Below are 11,467 nucleotides of genomic sequence, written 5' to 3'. Positions count from 1 at the left end.
CCCCAGCCCCTGGAGAGCTTCAAAGCCCTCCAACTCAAGTTGATGCTGCACACTGGAAGCTGTTCCCCTGAGTAAACAAAATGCAATATTATGCTGCCTCAGGACTGTGCTCAAAATGAAGAAGCCCAGGGCAAGCCCCTCCTCCCCCCACTCTCCCCCTTCTACACCAATATCTCAGGGCAAGATGGAGTAACTTAAGGAATGAAAAGAACATCCTGCTCTGTAGAGAATTCTAAGACAAAATAAAAGGGCATTTTTTATTGATAAGTGTGGCACCATGTTAATGTCTGGCTGAACAGAGTGGGGCTGGGTTCTCATCGCGGCTCCGACATCCAATCTTATCAATTCTAGAAATGTTCAGTCAGAAAGCCCACAACTTACCCCTAATCTCCAAGCTTACTTCATTCTCTCCTGATGATGCAAGACTCCGAACCCACTGAAGGAAGCAGAGCAGTGAGCTGGCAAGACAACTCATTAGGCAAAGAGTTGCCCGCCAACCCTGATGACCTTCCAGGTCCCAGACACACACTCCCTCCACCATGGTGGAAGGAGAGAGCTGACCCTACAGTTCTTCCTTCTACACCTCTGTGCTTCCCCTGGGGTGCGGAGGCAAAGAAGTATGAGTAAAATAACATCAGCAATGGAAACCAAAAGAAAGGGTGAGGGGAGGCAGGCAGACGTCTCCAGAGCCAGCAGTGACAGGCAGCAAGCAATCCAGGGTTATTGACAGGCAGACAGAGCCGGAAAAGGCTGACCCCAGGCTAGGTCCTGGCTCAGAGCCTCTTCTGTATAGGAGCAATTCCAGGTGAAACTTTAAGATAATAACACTGTCTCCCAAAACAAATAGCCATTGTTTCTACGCTTCAGTGTTTCCTCCATCAACAAAAGGCCACAGCCTCCCAGCCCCCCCAAGAAGACAAAGGGATGGAAGCTCTTTCATAAATATCAGGATGGAAGGCAGGGAGGTGGAGGGAGGGGCACGACCATCATTCACTCCCCTGCATTCTCTGCTGGACAATGGTGGAGACTGGATAGACCCCACTAACATGGCCCTTTCTGAACCCTTTCTGAATGGTGGATCATTCCTGTGCTAGTCATAAAGACAGGATGACATTTTCCTGGTCTTTGGCATGGAAATAATGATATCTGTCCTTTACAGAAATGCAGTCATGGTGGAGTGAGGCCCTGGGTGTGAATCCTCTTTGTGGGGCTCCAAGGCTGCTGCGTTATGACATTGTGAGGAGATTGATGGCTCCCCCATGTTGCCTGGCTAAAGAAGATAGCTCTGTGTTAGCCAAATGAGTCACCAAATAGTCCTCGAGTTGCTAGAGCAAACCATAAGGAAGAGGACATCGGGTCACCACGGCTGTCAGCAACAGTTTAGTTCTCTGGGGCTCATCCCAGGTCCAACTGCTGTGCAGATGTGGCAGTTTGAATGTGGTGTTTCTCCCATACTCTTGTGCATTTAAACACTTGACACCAACCCCACACTCCCACACCCCACACCCCCACACCCCTGTTGGTGGCACTGTTTGGGGAGGCTTGGTCAGGGCGGCCTTACTGCAGAAAGTCCACTGGGTCAGGCTTGAGAGTAAAAGGCCTTGCTTACCTGCAGTTGCTCTAACTACTTCCTTTATGCAGTTCTCAGCTTCCTGCTCCTGCTCCAGGCCTGCCGTTTTCTGCCATCCTGGCCCCACTGTTATTTATTCATTTTTATGTATATGGCTGTCTTGCCTGTGTATAAATCTGCACACCAGAAGAGGGCACTGGATTCTATAGGACTAGAGTTATAGATGGTTGTGAACCATTCTGTGGATCCTGGGAATTGAACTCAAGACCTCTGGGAAAGCAGTCAGTACTCTTAAACCATCTCTCCAGCCCCTATAATACACTCATTTTTTTAAAAAAAGATTTATTTTTATTATTTATATGCGTGTGTATCTGTATCCGTGAATGTAGGCCATATCCACAGAGAGGGTATCAGATGCTAGATCGCTCTGCTTGTGGGTACTGGGAATTAAACGAAGACCCTCTGAGAGCAACCAAGTGTTCTTTCCTGCCTGGCTCTTTCTCTCCTCCTATTTATTTTTTGACTAACAAACAGTATTGTTTGTATATCTGGGATACTGCGACGCTTCTCTTTCATGCATACAGTGTAGGTTGATCAAATCAGGCTAACGATGTGATAGCCAGTCACCTTAAATATATTTTTACATGGGTGAGAACATTTAAAGTCACCTCTGTAGTGGGTTGGTCTGATGCTGCTATATATTCAAATAATTCTGTACCCCAAGATCTGCTTGCTCTAAGATGAGGAGACTCTCATGTGTACCACCTTTTCTGGTGTAAACCTTGCCTTCCGCCCCCACCCCTCAAGTTACTCTTGATTGGTCAATAAGGGTGGACTGGGCAAAGAGAGGGGTCAGAGGAAAGGTTCCCAGGCTTGGGGTCTGAGGTGGGGGACCAGGAGAAGGAGAGAGGAGAGGGGCCATGAGCACCTGGGCAGGAGAAACAGCAAGGCGCAAAGGACAAATGGCTGGGAAATGAGTTAGAATAGCTGCAAACCTGCCCACTCTGGGCTGACAACTGATAAATAAGAAACCTGGATTATGTCTTTAAGGGCTAGCTAAATGACTGATTCCTTTTACACACCTCTCTCTCTTTTAAAATGTTTCTTTTTTTTTTTTCAATTATGTGTACACACATGGATGTGTGTTCCTGAGTTCAGGTGTCCAGATCCCTCAGGATCTGGAGTTACGGGCAATCGTGAGCCATCTGGCGTTCGTCATTGGTGCTAAGGATCCCACTTGGGTCCTTGGCAAGAGCAGCATGTACTTTTTTTTTTTTTTTTTTGGCTATTCTAGAACTCACTATGTAAGCCAGGCTGGCTTCATAGAGATCTGCCTGCCTCTGTCTCCAAGTGTTAGAAGTTTAACACACTTGTGTGTTAAAATTGTACACAATTTTAAATGTTCATCCACCTCTGTAGCTTGCCCTCACACCGAGTTATTTTTAAATATACCTCTTAAAATATTTTATTTTTATTTTTAATATATTCATATGCATGTATATATATGTATATGTGTGTATATGTATATATACATATATATAAAATGCATGTGCCTATGGAGATCAGAAGAGGGCTTTGAACCTACAGAGCTGGTGTTATAAGCAGTTGTGAGCTGACTGACGTGGATGCTGGGAAGCAAAGTCCTGCCCCCTGTAAAAGCAGTGCGCACTAACCACAGAGCTATCTTTCCAGTCCCTAAACACACTTTTAAAATTAGGCTTAAAAAAAAAAAAAAGACTTCTTTTTAATTATCTGTAATTATGTGTATGTGTGGGTGTGTGCACAAGAAGGTGCGTACCTACCGAAACCAGAGCCGGATTTCCCATGGAGCTGGAGTTGCAGCCAGCTGGAATGTGGGTGCTTGGAACTAAGCTCAGGTCCTCTGCAGGAACAGGCACTCCTAACTGTTGGGCCATCTCTCTGTCTGCTAAATTAGGCTTTTGTAAAGAGCAGTTTTGCTGATGGCAGAACTAACTGGAAGACACTGCGTTTCCACATGCCTTTCGTCCTTGCTTCCCCACTGTCTCCCAGTATCAAGAACCTGTAGAAAGACGAGTTTGTCATACATGGACTACACAAAGCACCCCATCACTGTTACTCACGTCCACAGGATTCAGTGGGCCTCATGGCCATCCTGCTGACTACGGATTTGGACAAATGTGTGATGCTTCGCACCTGTTGTGATGCTATCTTGGAGAGGACATTGGTTACCCTAAAACTCCCCTGTACCTCGTCTTGTTGTCCATTAGCATCTGGCATCTTCATAGATTTCCTTTTCTGAAGTGAGGGTTTTAATGTGTAGCCTGTTCCCCTCCCCCTACAAGATTTTCCTCTCTCTCCACATCTTATGTATGTGTCCCTGCTCATGTGGATGTAGCAAACTGATGTCAACTGTCTCCTTCAATCATTCTCTACCTTATGTTTTAAGACAGGGTCTCTCATTGGCCTAGAGCTTACTGATTGTCTGAATTGGCTGGCCAACAAGCCAGGGGCTCCTTCTGTCTCCACCACTTCAGTGATTGGATTAAAGGTACACACCCCCATGTACCTGGGATCTGAACCCAGGTCCTCGTGCTTGCATGGGAAGGACTTTACCAACTGAATCATGGCCCCAGAACACACACATGCACACACACACACACACACACACACACACACACACACACAGAGAGAGAGAGAGAGAGAGAGAGAAAGACAGAGAGAGAGGGGGAGATAGAGAGACAGAGACAGAGTGAGACAGAGAGATAGAGACAGAGACAGAGAGATATGTATGCAAACATACACACACACACCATCCAACAATCAGTTTAAAAGACCAAGTGGGCACTGTGAAATTTCACTAAAAACATAAAAATAATTACTATCGACAGTTGAGTGAGACTGTATATGCATGATGACCCCCTAAGTATTATTTTCTTTGTCCTACCATATAGGAAGTCCCCAGGACATACACTGAGTATGCGGCCCAGATAGTACCTGAAGCCAGTTTCCCTGAGTGTGGCGTTCTTATCTTTCCACTAGACTGCAGGATTGATCTATCATAACAGTCACTTCCGGTGCCCTGAAGTATCTGAAGTCATCATGGGAACCCTCAAAGTCAAACACAGCACAGAGAGGGCATAGGCCCCAGCATGGCCGCCCGGTTCTCAGAACTCAGCATCCTGATAGAGCAAGTCCTATGCCAAGACTTGTATAATGTCCTTAGGCAGGAGAGCTGGTTATCAACCTCATTAGAGACTTCCTTCCTGGTTACCCCTCCCACAGGCACGTGTTAATACCACAGAGAAATTCTATATTTGGTTATGGAGAAGGAGGGGACATTTGGAGGACCAAGAAAAAATTGTAATATTTAAATTTTTTCACCCTTTTGGGACTCCATCATCCTTACTGAGAATTCATAATCTAGTTGAGAAGACCAGAACCCAGAGAGCCAGAGGCCAGAAAGGTGAGGGCTAGGGTGTTAGCGAGCCCCAGAGATGCTGAGACCCTGCTTAAGGCTCTGAGTCCCCTGATGATTTGCTTGAGAAAAGACAAAGGCTGAGAGAAAGAAAAGGGAAACAGGGAACTTGTGGAGTATTGTTTTAGTAATTGCTGTAGAAATCTTCAGAACACAAACTTCTCAGGCCGGGGAGATGGCGGATAAAGTCCTTGCCACAAAAGCAGAAGCAGCAGAGTGCAGATCCCCACAATCCCCACAGCCCATGTAAAGTCAGATGTGATAGCACACCTATGTAATCCCAGTGCACCTGCCGCGAGGGGAGGCTGACAGGAGCATCCTGAAAAGCTCAGGGACCGGGTAGCCTGGTGTTCACAGGGATGCACAGTAAGAGATAGGGCCTCAGAAGCAAGGTGGGAAGCAAGGAGCAATGCCTGAGCCTGTCCTCTGACTCCCACACGAGTGCCCTCCCTAAATGGATACGCACACATCCGGACATGTATGTACATGTATAAAAAGGGAAAACAGAGCCTCTCTAAATATTGTCTCAGAAGTGGTTTTTGTGCAGGTTGAGGTTTGTGGGCGCACGCTTTAATTCTCAAGGTGGACGAGAGTTAAGTGATAATAATGATTGTGAGATTTATACAGCGCCCAGTTCAGAGGAGACAGGGTCTTTGCATGGTCACAGGTTTCAGATCAAGCCTTGCCCTGCTCTGTAGCTGCCTGCAGTGTGGTTGCGGTGTCTGTTGTGAAGGGAAGAGGGCACGTTCATTCGCCATTGCCAGTAGACATTGCGCTAAATGTTTAGCACAATCCTGATGGGTTGTCTTGCCTTTTACCATAGTCTTCTCAGGTATGAAGAATCAAGGTTAATAGATGAGCAAACTCCCTCAGATCACATAGTTGACAACTGGAGTGCCAGGTCTTGAAGCCAGACAGGTTGAATTCAGAGCCCAGGTATTCAACCAACATGCCATATATACTAACTTGATTCAATTGTTTCTGTGGCCTGATAAGGTATTTTGAAAGTAAGATATTCCAGCAGGGCATGGTAGTGCATGACCTTAATCCCAATGCCCAGGAGGTAGAGGCAGGAGGATCTCTATAAGTTTAAGGCCAGTATAGTCTACACAATAAGTTCTCAGACATCCAGGAGAGACCCCATCTGTATCACTGTGGTGATCAGGTATAGTGTCCATTGTGATGGTAAGCCGTCATGGACACTGTGGTTATCATTTGAAGTGGTCACTGTGATGGTCCGCCATCCTGTCACTGTGGTGCTTCATAAGTCTTCATTGTCAGTCATAGTGGTCACTGTAGTGCTCAGGTGAAATGTCCACTCTAGTGGTCTGTGGTGGTTGGAATGAAGATGGTCCCCATAGACCCATAGGGAGTAGCATTATTGGAGGTATGACCTTGCTGGAGTAGCTGTAGCCTTGGTGGAGGAAGTGTGTCACTATGGGGGTGGGCTTTGAGGTTTCAGATGTTCAAGCCAGACCCAGTGCCTCACTCTCTTCCTGCCGCCTGCCGATGTAGAACTCCCAGCTACCTCTCCAGCACCATGTCTGACTGTGTGCCAACATGCTTCCAGCCATGATGACGATGGACTAACTGTAACCCAGCCCCACTGAAATGTTTCCTTATAACAGTTGCCATGGTCATTATCTTCACAGCAATAGATACCTTAACATGGCCAGTTGTAGTGGTCACTGTGATGGTCAATTACAATGTCTACAATGATCGTCACCCGTAGCTGTCACTGTGGTTATCATTTGTATGGTCAGTCATAGTGGCCACTGTGGTGGTCAGTGGCAGTGTCCACTGTCTATGTACACGGTATAAGTGTTCTTAGTTTCCTCCTTTAAACTTTCCCAGGGATATTTGCTGATCTAACACTCAGAAGTGGAGCTTTAGCATATCCTGTCCAGGCCTATGGTTTGACCCCTTTTGGGCTTCTTTTATGGCCCTCAGGACCAAGTCCAGATTCCTATCAGCCCACATGAGGCTCTGCAAGGACTCTAGCCTGGTCCTGGTCACCACTCTGTTGTGCCTGCTCTTTGCTCCATCTGCAGATGCGCCTTCACTAAACTTGGCTTCAGCACAGCAACATGCTGGCCTCTCTTCCCAGAAACTTCCATTCTCTTCCTGTCCTTTTTGGGGACCACATCCTCCCGGTCTCTGCTCAGAAGTCACTTCCTGTGCATGTCCATATGGACTTTTCAAGTCTAGGATACCACAGGAGTAATGTCACAGGACACTAGGAGAGTCAGGTGCGCCTTGGTGCATTTCTTCCAGGAAATGACATTAAGTTAATCACAGCTGAGACAGGAGCCTGCACGGTGAGCACTCTGAAACTGTTGTCGCACAACATGCCAGGCCAAGTGAGTGGTCTATAAAATAGCCACGTCATCCTGTTGGATCAGGTGGATCTAGAAGGGGAAATCTGACTCAGGAAGTTAAGCAACTTAGCGAGGCAGTAGTGCTACCCACCTTTAATTCCAGGGCTCTCGAGGCAGAGGCAAGTTCAAGGCTAACTTGGTCTACAGAGCTAGTTCCAGGGCATCCAGGGCTATACAGAAAAACCCTGCTTTAAAACAAACAAACAAAAAGAAGGCGAGGAGAAGGAAGAGGAGGAGGAGGAAGAGGAGGAGGAGCAGCAGCAACTTGCTCAGTGACTCATGTGGTAAAGGTTGGTTGTAGTGTTTATACCTGAGTCTGCAAATCCAGAGCCCAACCCTTCAGCTTCCGGTCACCATGCTGTAATGACTTTTTTGAAGACAGAATAGAAATGATTTAGTCTGGAGAATAAAGTGATGCGAAGGATGTCCCTTGGAAAGCATTTGGAAGTTGATGACTTAACAGAAGAAAGTTCTAGATGCCACAGAGGGGTGGGCATGGACACTCCCCAGGACAGAGTCGATGAGATACTGACAAAGCCCACAGGAGGTGTCAGAGGTCAGGGATGCCTCATCTTCTGTCTCCTGGAGGACAGAGGCCATCCGCAAGGAAAGATGAAGTTGGGTGGCTGTGGTGGTTTGGGTAAGAATGGCCCCTAGAGACTCAGATTTTGAATACTTGGTCATCAGGGAGTGGCACTCTTTGAGAAGAATTAGGTTGTGCGGATGGGCTTTGAGGTTTTAAAAAGCTTATGCTAAACCCTGGGTTGTTCTCGTTTCCAGCTGCCTGCAGTTCTGGATGACCTGGATGTAGAATTTGCTGTGATCTAGGTAAAATGTTAGGGCCTCGGTAACTGTTCCCTGTTTAGTCTGCCATTTTGTGCTGTCACTAATATTATAAAGAAACTTTTTCCTATGCTGTTACTGCTGTTATTAGAATGTTCTGTGCTTTGGTGTTCTTGGAAACCAATTACAACAGAAGTCAGAATTACTGTGCATAGTTAGCCACAATAAGCTTGGACCCGAACCAACCACCCAGCAGCACTTCTTGCACCTATGTATAAGATTTTATTGTATTTGCTTTTAGAAGCTGCCCCTGGGATAGACCACAACATAATAGAGATACTTGCATTAATATAAAAAACTACTTGGAATAGGACTTCCATTTCGAGTGGGGATCAAGTAGAGTTGGGATTCCCTAGAGCTCCCTGGGTACTAACATCCTACTTGGCAAAAAGAGACATGTATGTGGGTGTCTTAGTTATGGTTTTACTACTGTGACAAGACATGATGACCAAGGCAACTCTTATAAGGACAACATTTAATTGGGGCTGGCTCACAGGTTCAGAGGTTCAGTCCATTATCACTAAAGTGGGAGTATGACAGCATCAGGCAGGCATGGTGCAGGAGGAACTGAGAGATTTGCCTCTTTATTTGAAGGCCGCTAGGAGAAGACTAGTTCCCGCGTGGTTAGGAGAAGGTGGTTAGGAGAAGGTGGTTAGGACTGGTTCTCTTTGCTCACTCCCACAGTGACACACTTCCTCCAACAAGGCCATACCTCCTAATAGTGCCACTCCCTAGGTCAAGCATATTCAAACCACCACAGTGGGTAACTGACATCCTGGTTGGCAAGTGAAGACATGAATGTCAGACAAGGCAAGTCCCCTCCCATGATTGAATACCCCAACCAATGAACGGGACAAATGTAAACAAAGATAGAAAAACCCCTATCCTTAAATCCTAATTGGTGAAGTAACTTGAGACAGATGTTCGTAGATCTCAGGCGCAAAATGCCCTGTAGGATCTTAACTCAATGTCACCGTTCAGCTTCCGGGTCTGAACCACAGCCCTGATCAATCTGTCCTGGGACTTGTGCTCAATAAACTCTCTCTGTCCCGACTGAGATCGGCATTTGTGTGATTTGTGAGGCAACTCCTGGACTCCAACAGAACTCTCAGCTACTTCTCCAACACCATGTCTGCCTGTGTGCCACCATGCTCCCCACCATGATATCAATAGACTTAAATCTCTAGGCCTGCAATCCATCCCCAGTTGTTGTGGTTTGAATAACAATGGCCCTCATAGGCTCATCTATCTTAATGTCTGGTCACCAAGGAGTGACACCATTTGAAAGGAGTAGGAGGTGTGGCCTTGTTGGAGGGAGTGTATCACTGAGCCTTTAAGTTTTAAAAGCCCAGAGTGTCTTTCTTTCTCTCAGCCAGCACTTAAATGCTTTCTTTCATAAGATTTTGCCATAGTCATGTGTCTCTTCACCCAATAGGATATTGACAAAGAGTGGTGCAGACCACCACCTTGGTCGATGTACTGGCTGGTTTTGTGTGTCAACTTGACACAAGCTGGAGTTATCACAAAGAAAGGAGCCTCCCTTGAGGAAATGCCTCTATGAGATCCAGCTGTAAGGCATTTTCTCAATTAGTGATCAAGAGTGGGAAGGCCCATTGTGGGTGGTGCCATCCCCGGACTGGTAGTCTTGGGTTCTATAAGAAAACAAGCTGAGCAAGCCAGGGGAAGCAAGCCAGTAAGGGACATCCCTCCATGGCCTCTGCATCAGCTCCTGCTTCCTGACCTGCTTGAGTTCCAGTTCTGACTTCCTCTGGTGATGAACAGCAGTGTGGAAGTAAGCTGAATAAACTCTTTCCTCCCCAACTTGTTTCTTGGTCATGATGTTTGTGCAGGAATAGGAACCCTGACTAAGATAGTCGATATGCACAGAAGGTAGAACAGTGCTTGCTGTACCAGGCAACCGCCACTTGCTGTGCAACTGTTAAAAAAGGCGTTAACTGAATACAGCCTCAGTTCCCTCACCTGCAGGCCAGGTAGCCTCATTTTGCACAAGCTTTGACTCCACCTTTGCACTGTCTACACCACGATCTTTCCACTACCTTCTCTGAACTTAGACACTAAAGCTCCCAGTTAATGCCTCACAGAAAATCTGTGTGAAACAGGCTTTCCCTTGGGGCATCGCCATAGCAACTCGACCCCAACCCTCTTCTCAGGACCTCTCTAAGACCTGAATCATTTTCTTCCTGCCCCTAAAGAAACATACAAAATGCACCAAAGAAGAGAGGGGACCCATCACACTTTACAAAATGTACACCTGCCAGCACAAAATGGTGGCAGTGTCAATAACTGAATTATAGGAAAACCCGGGTCACTTGGGAATTTGAGAGAGGCTCCTTTTGTTAACAACCTTTCTACTGACGGAACTCAGTGATAACTCTATCTCAGTGAAATCCCTTAAGCTGGAAAGCCACAGATGTTGCACATTGTTATGTTGCCTCACACAGATGGATATTGCCTGGGAGGCACAGACATTTCACACACTCACAGGCAGTGGCTGCTCACACAGACGTCCACGAGGAACACGATGTACACCACAAGCTCCCTCAGGGTGGTCTTGACATAAAGCTCTCTGTTCTCGGCTGTGTTCTCAGTCAGCATTGTCCCCCACAGTCCTACGGGCGTAGAAAGAAGCCTAGGGTCCCCAACAGCACATCTTTTAAGTTATCCATCCCTACCTGTCCCTATCCCATCTCCACTGGTCCTTCCTTACCCATCCAGTAACCCCCAGGACCTGACTACAGCACCCACACCCCTGCCTACCCTCCTACAAAGTCTCTGTGGAAGATGGGGTGAGGATTCTGGGTTGGAGGGAAGGTGTGAATGGGCAGGCATGTGTTTCAGGTGCAACTCCAATGCACATAAATCAAAGACACCAAAATTTCATGTCTTCCTCTGATCACCTGCCTTCCACAAAGCTGTTCAAGCTCCCTTCAGACTCTCCTACTCCAGGAGAGCCCTCTCTTATCCCTAAACCTATGGTGCCAAGACAGATATGGAGACAGCAGCTGGACACCAGGGTTCTCCGTGTCTTCTTCTGTCGTCTGTCTTCAGGCTTCTTGGGTTGAGAGGCTCAAGGAGAGCGACACTGGAGACAGTCCAGACCTCAGGGTCACAGGGAATGGGGGCTGCTCTAGACAGGGTTGTCTCGGGCTCTCCAGTTTTTGCAGTTCATGCCCCCCTTGGAACTTCATGCAATATTCA

This window comes from Mastomys coucha, unplaced genomic scaffold (genome assembly GCF_008632895.1).
Source record: "Mastomys coucha isolate ucsf_1 unplaced genomic scaffold, UCSF_Mcou_1 pScaffold21, whole genome shotgun sequence".
Lineage (NCBI taxonomy): Eukaryota > Metazoa > Chordata > Mammalia > Rodentia > Muridae > Mastomys > Mastomys coucha.
The sequence above is the reverse complement of the archived record's forward strand: the minus strand, read 5'-3'. Positions refer to the sequence as shown.